The following is a 12,691-nucleotide window of genomic DNA, read 5'->3' on the forward strand; positions in this document are numbered from 1 at the left end:
CGGTTTTGAGTGACTATGGCAGGAGTTATTCACCAAATATTAAAATTGCTCAGCCTTCATAATTAATTAGTATTTTCACTGAAAATATTTTTGTACAAAGGGGGCGTTTTGCCCCAGCGGTGGGGTAAAACGCCCACCAAGGTGGGGTAAAATGCCCCCTTTCTTACCAACCAGTTTGCTTCATAGATCAACAGCAAAATTAACAGACAATAGTTTTTAATCTCTAAAGGTAAAAGGCAAGTAATGTATCAACATGTATATATATTAATATTTATTTCAGCAATGTTCAAAATAGGCAAAATTAACTACCTTCCATCAGTGAGCTAACTGTGCTAGCAAGCTAGCTAGTTAATGCTCACTTGAGGTAATTTTTTCATGTTTTGTTCAAATATTTTGATTTTACCACCTAGTTATACTGCATTAAGTGTAAAACAAAGGATTTGATAGACCGAAATATTTTATTAAAGTAATTATGATAGAGAAACTATGCCCCCAGGGGGGGCGTTTTACCCCACAAGCTATGAGTTTTTAAAAAAATGTTTAATTTTTAAAATATAATTATATTCCTTATAAATAATATATGATCTCAAACTACAGACTTCACTATTCATCTATCATACATCACTGCGATATCCTGCAGAACAATATTCTCTTAAACACTTATTTACTAATATCTGAAAATTATAGCATTTACCATGTAATCCTCTTCTCTTCAAATATGTCGCTGGTGTCAGCTTCTCCATAGAGATTTGTATATCCCCGTTATCAACGTAGTGCATAGCAACAGTAAAAATGTATCTTGACTACTTTTAGTGGTTATTTTGGGAAAAACAGGTGGGGGGCGTTTTCCCCCACTCTACCCTACATGTTTTCCCTGTTATACGGTATAACACTATTACACACCTTCTGAAAGATTAGGAATCTCCTGATGATCAAAACACAGGCGAAGAAGTAGAAACAAGCAATAAGCACATGTGAGCTAATGCGATCATAATACATTAAACATATAGCATATAAATCAAAATTGCATATCATTGCCAAATGAAATGCATATCATTGCCAAATGAAATGTGGACCCATAAACTGAGCAAGCTTGAGGATGTTGATGGACGCAACTGAGCAAGCTCAAGGATGTTGATGGACGCAATCTGGTGGGGAAAGTGTTGATAGGACATTCCAATATGTATTACTATTTATGGAGTGAAACTGATTTGATATATCTACAAGAATATTTTATCATTGAAAATCCTGCAGTGAATCAAAACGAAGTGTCATGAGAAGATTGTGTGCACCAATTTTCAAAAGTAGGATAGAGAGGATTTCAAAAACTTAGGGTGCAGGGGCAAAACGGGTCATTATTGCTGGTTCCTAAGCAACCAGAAGCATGCTGGGATCTCAAACAATAGCCAGGCTCCATCCTTTGTTGACATGTGTCACAACATTTGTCAAGAATAAATGCTGTAAAACAGGAGAAATTCAGAAAGTGTTGACTTAAACTGTGATTTTGTATGAAGGTTGATACGGCACACATTTTACGTAGACGTGATAATTAAAGGTATTTGCTTAACTCGGTGTTAATCAAACATTCATTAATAACTGGATCATTGTTGGCTGAGAAATTCGAACAGCCTTGAGATTTATTCCAAGGTTCATTAATTCTCCCATAAACATACCACAAGAGGACAGTTGGATTGAAAACTTCACATTTATCATGGCAAACATTATTTGGTTTCATGGGTTAATGTGACACATTGAAGAATTGCCCATTTAAGTGGTCACATTTAATCACAATCTAATCATTCATTTATCATAATTAAGCTGAAATCTGTAGGACTGCATGCATAATTTTGGTTATTGGTCTAGAATTTATAACCATCTTGTTTTGGCACACCGCATATTTACATAAAACCACAACCTATCCTGAAAGGGAAAAGTTATGATCTTCCATTCAGCTGTGTAAACCAACATCACTCCTACATTCTGTACTATGACAATGAACAAATATGTTAGGTTAGAGTTAAATATTCTACCATTCAAAAGTTTGAGGTTGGAAAGATTTGTAATGTTTTTGAAGGAACTCTCTTATGCTCAACATGAATCCATTTATTTGATCAAACAAATACACTAAAACATTAATATTGTGACATATCGTAACTATTTTCTATTTTAAAATGTAATTTATTCCTGTGATGTCAAAGCTTAATTTTCAGCATCACAGTCTCAAGATCCTTCAGAAATCATTATATATGCTGATTTGCTGCTCAAAAAAAAAATTATTATTATTATTATTATCCGTGCTGAAAACAGTTGTACTGCTTAATTTGTGTTGTGGAAACTGTGCTACTGTTTTCATGATTCTTTAAAGAATAGAACAATTATTTGAAATATAATTTTTAATAACAATTTAAAGGTCTTTACAGTCACTTTTCAATTAATGCATCCTTGCTGCATAAAAGCGTTAATTTCTTTAAAACTTAACCCAAACTTTTCAACAGTAGTGTGTATTTATTTATTTGCAATTTATTTACTTAATATTACTTTATATGAGTTAATGCAGCAAGATTCTCAACTTAAGTCTGTAAAATGCAACTTTGCTTCATCCACTTGTGTCGAGAAACTTGGCAGAGGATATAGTTTCAATAAATGTTCAAATCAAGTTTCAATTAAAGATGCAGTAAGCAATTTCTGAGAAACACTGTTGATATTTGAAATTGACACCCAAACAAACTCACCCCTCCCTTCATTGCTCCACCCCCTAAAATAGCAAACACACTGTGCAACACAGGCAACCACTAACAACTGGTGCAAATAATCATGAATCGGCTGTGATTCAATAACAACAACAGCATAAATTGGTTCTGTGAAATATAAAAACCAATGTTACTCACGTATCGAGCAGAAATCACGCATCAGTTCTGGCAGGCCCCGTTAGTCAAGCTCGCATCAGCTGACTCTCAGCTGATCCACGTCTACCTATAGGAATGCGACGCCTATCACTGTATTCATATATAAGCTCCTTCAGTATTATCAACAGCTATCACATTTCTCAGGAGCTAATTACCCTCCTCCATCCCCAGCTCTTTCCTCATCAGTCAGGATTTGGCCTTCTGAGTGCTCTTTGAATCAGAATAAATTCTCGAATTTTTGTACTTTAAAATCTTGAATTAATGATATCTGCAATACATTCATGTTGGTTCTGGTCTGTTTACCCTAAGAGGGGTTATTAATGCTCTCCCTGCTCTTATCCATGCTAGGCTGCATGGATGCGCATGTAGTTCTTGCCCAGAACAGAACCATACCGCCAATCCTAACTGTATGCTAATTGTCAATCGTATTTGGCGATAGTGGTCCTGACAGAAAAAAAAAGGAACCTCGTCTCTCCAGCGCTGGAAAGATTATTCTTCTTCCAATTATATTCCTCTGACCTTTTTTGTACTGTTTTTTAGCCATCTCTCTTTCTACAGTCTTTTTACAAATGTCCCGCTTGCTCACTCTCTCTCCTCCCCCATCATGAGTGTATACGCTTCTGGTTTGCATGCTGATTGGCTACAAGAGTGTTTTGGTGCTCCGTGGATCGGTCCGATCCACTTTGTTTTTTTTCTCCAATTTACACAGCCAGGACTATATACAAACACAATTTTATTTACAGAACAGACATCTAGCAAATATTCACAAAATTGATTGTTTAGGTGTTGATTTCAGAATTACATAGTTCTGGCATGAAACTCTAAATTGAGTCTTTAACTTATTGGTAGCAATCATGTCATTATCTACATCACAGCTGATTGGTTGCTGTTGTATCAGCGGCCAATGAGCTTGCTGCTCAAACATTCAAATACTTGGATTGTTTACTGTTAACAGTCTGCAGCGCGTTTTCAGTACTCTCCCCTCTAGATCTGCTACAAGGTTAATTCATACCATGCCAATCTCTATTACCATACCAATCTCCTTAGAGTTATCATGACAGAAATCTATTAATGGTTTTGAGAAAGATGAGCCTTGGTAGTTTTTCATATTCAGTAATGTAATGCTGGAGTGACTATTGTGGTGAAGAGTGGAGCTTTTACTTGGTTAGACACTTTTATCTATAGCATGTTACATAACATTTTTTCATATCTTGAAAATCGAACCCATTATCTTGGTGTTTATAGTGCCATACTCTATTTTTTGAGCAACAGGAACACTGAGGTTGAGGTCAGTTACATGAATAGTATGTTATTAGTTGTGTTAATCTATGAGCAATGGCTATTTTGCATTTAGTATGCTGAATTGCTAGTTATCTATCATAGGGTTTTAGGCATAATATAACTACGTAGCTAGATAAAAACAGTTTAGGAAATGATTCATGTTGGGGATACTTCTTAATTTGGTAGCTTGACTTTTTTTCCATTTATGTAACTGTTTAACCAAAAAGAATGTTTTTTTAATTGCATTAGTGTTGCACCGACATACATGAATAAATCATGTAAATACAAAGCACTTGAAAAAGTAATTTAAGTGTGATCATTAAGGTTACTTTTTACATTATCCACAGCACTGGCATTTAAGCACATCTTTAAGTCTGGCATTGTGATAATTACTGGCAACTCCAACATTAACATTTGTGTTCCTGTGAAATGGGAAAAATCGAAGTGTGTAAGGCATCGACTGGTTGATTTGGAAATGGACCATCTGCAGGCCTGTGATAAGTCTCCCATGTGTGTCGGGCCAGGCTTCTGTTCTCTTCTTTCTGTCTTGCAGATTGCAGATCAATGCAGTCACACTGGAGACCCCCTGACTTCACCCACAAAGAGATTTGGTTACCCGTTTACTTGTCTGGGAAACAAGACCCCCAGCACACCACGAAGACTCCTTTTCTTTTCTTGTCAGAGGGCCTCCATTCCATTTCCCAGCCTTTTGTTCTACATTTTTTCCTCACATATTTGGTCTGGAGGCCTGAAATGTTACAATAGTCCCTAAACAGTTTGGCAAGGAGGAGAGAAAGAAGCCAAAAGAGAAATAAGACATTTGTGTCTCAAATGGAGAGCAAGATGGAGTGTTAAGATTTTTCCATCAAGGATTCTTTGTTCTTCCAGAAACCATGGTTACACAGAAAGGTCAGAGCAATGTGGCCGCTGCTTTGACTGCAGAGAAGAGCACACATTGTTTCACATATAGTGTTTGCTCTTGACGGTTGTGAAGGCTGGTCTGGGTGTGAGATAGTAACATCACTGATGTGCAATTTTCTTTCCAGCACCAAAACATTTAAGGCAAGACACCCCAGGTGATTGAAACGTTTTTACAAGTTTCCTGAAATGTTATGTTTAGATTGCCCCTATTATGCTATTTTAAAGATTCCTAATTTGTTTTGGAGGTCTCCTAAAATAGGTTTACATGCATTAATGTTCTCATAATATCCATTGCAGCATCATCTCTTTTCTCACTGTGTCTCTCTAAACCCCTCCTTTTTGAAAGCCTACTCTGCTCTGATTGGTCAGATGGCTCAGTCTGTTGCGATTGGTCTACCGCTTACAGCGGTTGTCGGAAACGAAAATACCATTACCATATCTGAATTTCAGCTCCGGAGGCTTTCTCAGCACTTGTATACATGTGATACAAACAGTAATTTAAGCCTGAGTTCTCATCCTTTGGAATGAGATTTGAAATGAATTTTCATTTTGTGTGATTGAATAAAACTCACATTCCCACGTGAGAACTTTTGTGTGTCCGACTTAACTATTTCCTTGTTATGTGAGAGTGAGGGGGAGTTTCCCCAAGGCATGGTCAAATCAGCAACTGTGCACAGGATGTGATCCTAGCTTTACTCGCAGAGGGCATGGATCAGGACACGGGGAGATGAAGGACATTAGCAAAGCGTGAAATTAAAGCCATCGTACAGGTCCCACCTCTCGGGGACCTGCCTTAGACTGTGCTGGGGTAATAGAGCCTGCCCTATTACTGTAATGATCTGTGGAGAGAGGGCGAGGGACATGGGATGGAGATCTGAAAGGGATACTAATCATAAACTCATTCGGGTGAAAGCTGGACAAGCTCCGTAAGCCCCTAGTGAGCCAACGAATATCATGGACAGGTAGAAGCTGATTAGTGCTTGTGTCTGTGACTGCTTTTAAATCTCTATACTTTTTCTCTATGTCAGGCCTCAACAGTATATATATTTTTATTTTATAAAAAATTTTGCTGGCCAGTAGCTCCGAATTGTATTTGCCCTGCCAGCATTTTCACAGACACCACGTAAAAATGATGAATAACTTTCTTATATGTATCTGAGAAAATACACATTTCTCATTAGGTTTACATTACCAAAAAGCTATGAAGTAATTTCACAACTTTTCTAAAGTCATGGCCTATACTTACTTATTTGGCAAGGTAATATGCAAAAATAAAATGGTGATGGATACACTACATAAAATCTTTAGAGCCATTAAAATTAAGTACATTACTATGAAGTTGGCACATGTTCTAAGGTAGATTTATCTATATAACGTTACCTCTGTGACTGTCACGGTTACCAGCCTTGTCACCTCCTCTGCACTACATCTCCCATCACCCTCCTTGGCTCCCACCTGCACGTCATTCAAAATCACCCGCACCTGTCAGCGATCACTCTTCCCTTGTCCTTGACCTTGTCTTCCCTCATTGTCGGTTCTTGTTAATGTTTGGTTGTGGTTTTAGCCTGTGTTTTCCTTGTTCCTAAGTGTTTAAAGTCTTCCTTCTAAAGTTATTTCTCATGGTGAGTATTTCTAAGCACCACGTTATGTAACAGTGACATTAACAGCAACATTTTTTATAATACTATATTTTTAACAATATATCACAAAAGTTTGAAAGGCATTTAAACATAAAATCAAAGAATGTAAGAAACAGAAAACACTGCCCTCAAACACTGGTCATCCTTGTATTCCTGGTGCAGCAGTATAAACCACAACCAATAATAATGCTTAACTTGATTTGGCAAAATCAATTTTCACTTTATGTGTATCTGAGCGTTGCAGGCAAAGTTAAATTTGACAAACAAGAACCAATTATTGTCTTCTGGCCATATCAGGAATGGCATTGGCCTCAATTGCATTTCATTGTGTGCTGAAAATTACAGATCTGACCACTTTACTTCACATTTTATTACTTTGCACTAAGCCTGTTCAGCATTTTGTGCCTTTAAGACAATAAATTATTTGAATTATGATTGTAATACGAACCAGTAAAATCTGCTTTAAAAAAAACACACATTAGGTTGTGAGTCATATATTATATATTATTTTGATTTTGTTTTTAGGGTCTACTAGAATAGGTTTTCATGCTTGAATGTAAAAAACAAAACAAAAAAACATTTTGATTGAATAAAAATCGAATAATTTAATATTATTTTACATTATTGCAGCACCTCTCTTCCCAGTCTATCAGTAACACACACTTTATGTTTAGTTCCGGCCTCTATGAAGACCCCTCTTTCTGAAAAGTGCATTGTGCTCTGATTGGTCGACTGGACCAGTGTGTTGTGGTTGGTCAACCGCTTCGAGTGTGTTTCGGAAATGTAACACCTCTTAAAGGGTTAGTTCACCCAAAAATGAAAGTTACCCCATGATTTACTCACCCTCAAGCCATCCTAGGTATATATGACATTTATCTTTAAAACAGATATGAGTTATATTAAAAAATGTCCTGGCTCTTCCAAGCTTTATAATGGCAGTGAATGGCCATTTCTGTATTGAAGTCCATCAAAGTGCATCCATCCATGATAAAAGTGCTCCACACAGCTCCGGGGGGTTAATAAAGGCCTTCTGAAGTGAAGTGATGGGTTCGTTTAAGAAAAATCCATATTTAAAACTTTTTCAAATAAAATAACTAGCTTCCGGCAGACGGCCGTACACATCGATTTACGGTGGAAGACTAACCCTTGACCTGACGCACAACATAATGACGAATGCGGAAGTGCAGAGGATAGAGCAAAACAAAACACCAGTCACGAATTAAAGTCTAAAACGACAATTTTTAAAGAGAAATGTCGGAGGAACTTGAGTTTGTTGCCCAGCCCTGTTTGTTAGAACCCAGAGAGGCGTCTAAACCTACGATACTCCTACATCCTACGTCATACATGTGTCATGGGTTACTCTTGTGGTGTAAGTCGGCTTGCGTAGTATGCGTGATCTATGCATCATCCTTTTATGATGGATAGATGCACTTTGATGGACTTCAAAACAGAACATTATAAAGCTTGGAAGAGCCAGGACATTTTTTAATATAACTCTGATTGTGTTTGTCTGAAAGAAGAATGTCATATACACCTAGGATGACTTGAGGGTGAGTAAATCATGGGTTAAGTTTAATTTTTTTGGGTGGACTATTCCTTTAACATAACCACGAGTTTCAATACACTTCTAATGCAACTCAACCAGGCCTCGCCCCCTTTTCATATTTATTCCCAGAAGAAAACTCAAGACTACAATCGAGCCGTTTCAGGGAGTTTAAACAGTGCTTACTGATATAGAGAATAAGTCCCTTTGGAGTAGGCTTTGTAACTTTGCAGACCTATTTTATCCCTAAACAGCAACATTAAAAGAAAACGCATAAAGACCTGTATGACTTTCTTTTTTCTTTGGAAGATATTTAGAAAAAAATCTTTTTTTTGTCCATAGAATGGTAGTCAATTGGGTTTGAAGCCCATTGCCTTTTATTTTATGTTGCAACTTTGTTGCAGTCCAAAGTTGTTGTTACTCATTTAATCTCAGTCAGTGTGAGAACTGAATTCATTTCCATTCTGCAATGAGTTTTGTGTTTGTAAGTGTGCGTGTGGAAGGACAGTTAGTGTGGAGCTGTAATAAAGGCTCGCTAATGACCCTGGCAAAAGGTCCAGCACCAGAACATCACAACAACAGAGCTGCTGTCAGCTTCTCTTTGCAACTGCTAAATCTCCCTTAATGGAACATCTGAGTCAATAAAAACAATCATCACACTCATTGCCACAGAAAGCCAGGAAATCATTTTAGCTACTCAAAGAAAGCAAACCCACGGTGCATAATCTATAGCTTCATAAATGAGCACTTCTCTTTGCTGTTCTGGTCAAGTATGCATTGAGGTTTGGTGTTAGATGCCTAATGTTATTTGTGGCTCTGGGGCTAAAAGTTGTTCTGTACACTTTGGATAAGCTTTCATAATCTCAGTCATTCACAATGAAGATTTTCACCTAATTCTTCCCTCTCTAATGAACCACACACAGTGTCCACTCAATAAACCGCTAACATGGGCTTTCGTTTTGCCAATGAGGGTCAATAGCTGGACAGCGTGTCTCCAAGTACCTTCTCTTTTTCAAGACGTTAATGGAGCTCAGCCAAGACCCACAGAACAGTCCCAGGGGTCTTTCCCAGATATCCGCAATGATACCCAATCTGGCCCCATTAGCGTTCTCTCCACCCATCAAAAACATGACTTCACGAATGCGGAATTAAAAATTAACCATCTAATATCCATTTGCTGATGGCTCCCACGAAAGAAAATGAAAACGCAGATTCCCTCAAGGCTTTCTGGAGAAGAAATTACTCCTGCAACCCTATATGTGGAGGAAAGTCTGACAGTGATAACATGAACAGAACGGATGAAGTTACTTAAACAGACCCCGATGATGATACTGAAGGAGGTTGTGCCAAGGCTGTCAAATAAAAGAGTTGGTAAGGCAAGCCAAACTTAGCAAGGATAATTGTGCCAAATTACATTCATGAAAAACTGTTTCTCATTTTTAATTGATTCTTTATTCCAGACCCTAGGTCCCATATCACAAAGTAAAAGAAACAGAAAGAGAAGAATAACATACAAACATAGATTTACATACACCAACATTTAAGAACATACAAACTTGAGTTCCAGTGCTTCCAGAACCAGGAAGAATACCTTGTATCACTTAATATAGGATAATTTAAGACCATTATGATTGTATTTCTCGAGTCACCCAATCGACACATACAATTATAATTCCTTAACACAGCATGCAATGTCGGAACATCACTAGAAACAAACATGTGCCTTGCACTTGTCCACCTTGGGAGTTGGAGCTCCACCTGCTCACCTGAAGCTTTCTCATTTTAGCTTTACTATATCTACACAATAGATGTGCCATATAACATTATGTACAGTAAGCTCTAAAAAGTGCTATTTTAATCACCTGTGCATATATAAAATTTTCAAGCCAGCATATTTGCCTGTCCATATAACTTACAGCTCTGGCGCTGCACATCATCATCATTTAGATCATTTCTAATAATGTGACCCAAGTATTTTATTTCATTTACCACATTTAACACTTGGTCACCTAAATAAAAAAAGGGAAAGTTTTGCTTAATGTCCTCACTAGTTTTAACAATCATAATCATACTCTTTTTAGTTTTAAATGTAATATCATACTGCATACCATAGCTTGAACATATACGAAGCAACTGTTGTAGTCCAGCACCATAAGGGGACAGAATAACTAGATTATCAGCATACATCAGATATAGTTAATAAGACTATCACCTATCAAACATCCGGTCTTACATTTATTTAACTCAACAGAAAGATCATACATATACAGATTAAAAAGAAGAGGTGACAATAGTCCACCTTGCCGAACCCCATTTGTCATATAAAAGGGTGCCGATACCTTCCTACCCCACCTGACTTGTATGGATTGATGTATATACCAATAATGTAAAATTCTAATAAAATATGGGGGAACCCTTCTGTCTTTATAAACAGCTTAGTGTGATTAATGCGATCAAATGCCTTATAAGCATCTAAAAACATACATAAAGTAGAGTTGTGCCTATTATACTTACTAACCACTTCCTTTAATGAATATTGTCATGAATTATGTGACTGTTGTTCCTTTTTTGGCCATGTGAGGTCCTCAGGGTTTTTGTTTGATGCCTGTCACATGTTCAGATCACATGTTCTCATTATTGATTTGTTAGTTTCACCTGAGCCTTGTTAAGTTGCCTATTTAAACCCCCTGTTGTCTTGAGTTCTTTGCTCAGTCTTGAGTTGACACTGGTGCAGTCCTGTAGACTAAACCTTTCCGTGTGTTTTTCCCTGTGATTGTTTGCCTGTTACTGACCTTGTCTACCTGTTTCTCGGATTACGAGTTTGCCTGCTGCTTTTGGATTGTTCTCTGTTTCTGACTGATTTTGGATTTTGGACTTTGCCTGGATTGTGACTTTGGATTTCTGCCTGTTCCCTGTTGGATTCCTTAGCCCTGCTTTTCAAATAAAGACCTTGAACTGAGTTAACGTGTCTCTGCATTTTGAGTCTCAACACACCACCTTGTGGCACCGAGGTAGAGCTCCCACCTGCTACGCAGGAGACCCGGGTTCGATTCCCAGTTGAGCCTTACAGCAAGACTGAGCCATGGATGAAGACTCAGCAGAGACCCAGAAGACGCAGCCAAAGCAGCAGACACCTCCTCCCAGTCCTTCAACCATGGATCAGATGTATGCAGCGGTGGTCAGTCATGATGCTACAGTGCTTCGTCACGAAGAGCTACTACGTAATCATGACAGTGCCTTTAGCCGCCATGAACAACTTCTCCACCAGATCCAACAGACGTTGACCACCTTAGTCAATCGTCCTTCTCCACCTCCAGCTCCTCCTGTGCCTCCAGCTCCACCGGTTCCAGTCCAGCCTGCCTGCGAGCCTCGCCTGCCTACTCCTGAGAGATTTGACGGTGACCCAAGAGACTGCAGAGGTTTCCTGACCCAGTGCTCGCTTACTTTCGAGCTCCAGTCCTCCACCTTCCCTACTGATCGTGCCAGGATTGCTTACATCATCACCCTTCTGACAGGGAAGGCCCGAGCTTGGGCTACTGCCATTTGGGAGCAGCAAGGTCCTTCCTGTAACAGCTACCAGGACTTTACTGCTGAGATGCGACGAGTGTTCGGTCATCCAGTTGGAGGGAGAGAAGCTGCCAACAGGTTGTTCCAGCTGCGTCAGGGCAACTCTAGTGTGGCTGAGTATGCTGTGCACTTTCGCACCTTGGCGGCAGAAAGCAGGTGGAATATGGAAGCGCTCATTGCCGCTTTCCATCATGGCCTGTCTAATGGCATTAAAGATGAACTGGCTACAAAGGATCCGGCCACAGATCTCGAGTCCCTGATCGATCAGACTATTCGGCTTGACAACCGAATGCGAGAGAGGCGACGTGAACGACAACCGGAGCTTCAGTCCACTCATAGAGCCAGTACTCCAGCCTCGAGTTCACTGCAGGGGTTACAAGAGTTCCAGAACGTGACCCCTTGTCCAGAGGAACCAATGCAGTTAGGAGGCACCCGACTTTCTCAGGCCGAACGAAACCGCAGGATGAGGGAGAGGTGCTGTCTCTACTGTGGGAAGCCGGATCACTTTCGCTCGTCTTGCCCTGAGCTTTCGGGAAAAGTGCAGTCCCGTCCAGGAGGGGGAGTACTGTGACGGGAGCAACTCTTACTCCCACAACTACTACCACATGCCTGCAGATTCCAGTCAAGATTTCTTGGGGACATCAACATCACCACACCCTGCAGGCTCTCGTGGACTCCGGTGCTGCTGGGAACTTCATGGATTCCTCCCTAGCTAGTGACCTTCATCTCCCTGTAACCAACCTGGACGTCCCTCTCACTGTGACTGCCCTTGATGGAAGACCCTTAGGTAAAGGTACCGTTGACAGTATTACTACTCCTCTTCTGTTGTCAGT

Source organism: Rutilus rutilus, assembly GCF_951802725.1.
Source record: "Rutilus rutilus genome assembly, chromosome: 6".
Lineage (NCBI taxonomy): Eukaryota > Metazoa > Chordata > Actinopteri > Cypriniformes > Leuciscidae > Rutilus > Rutilus rutilus.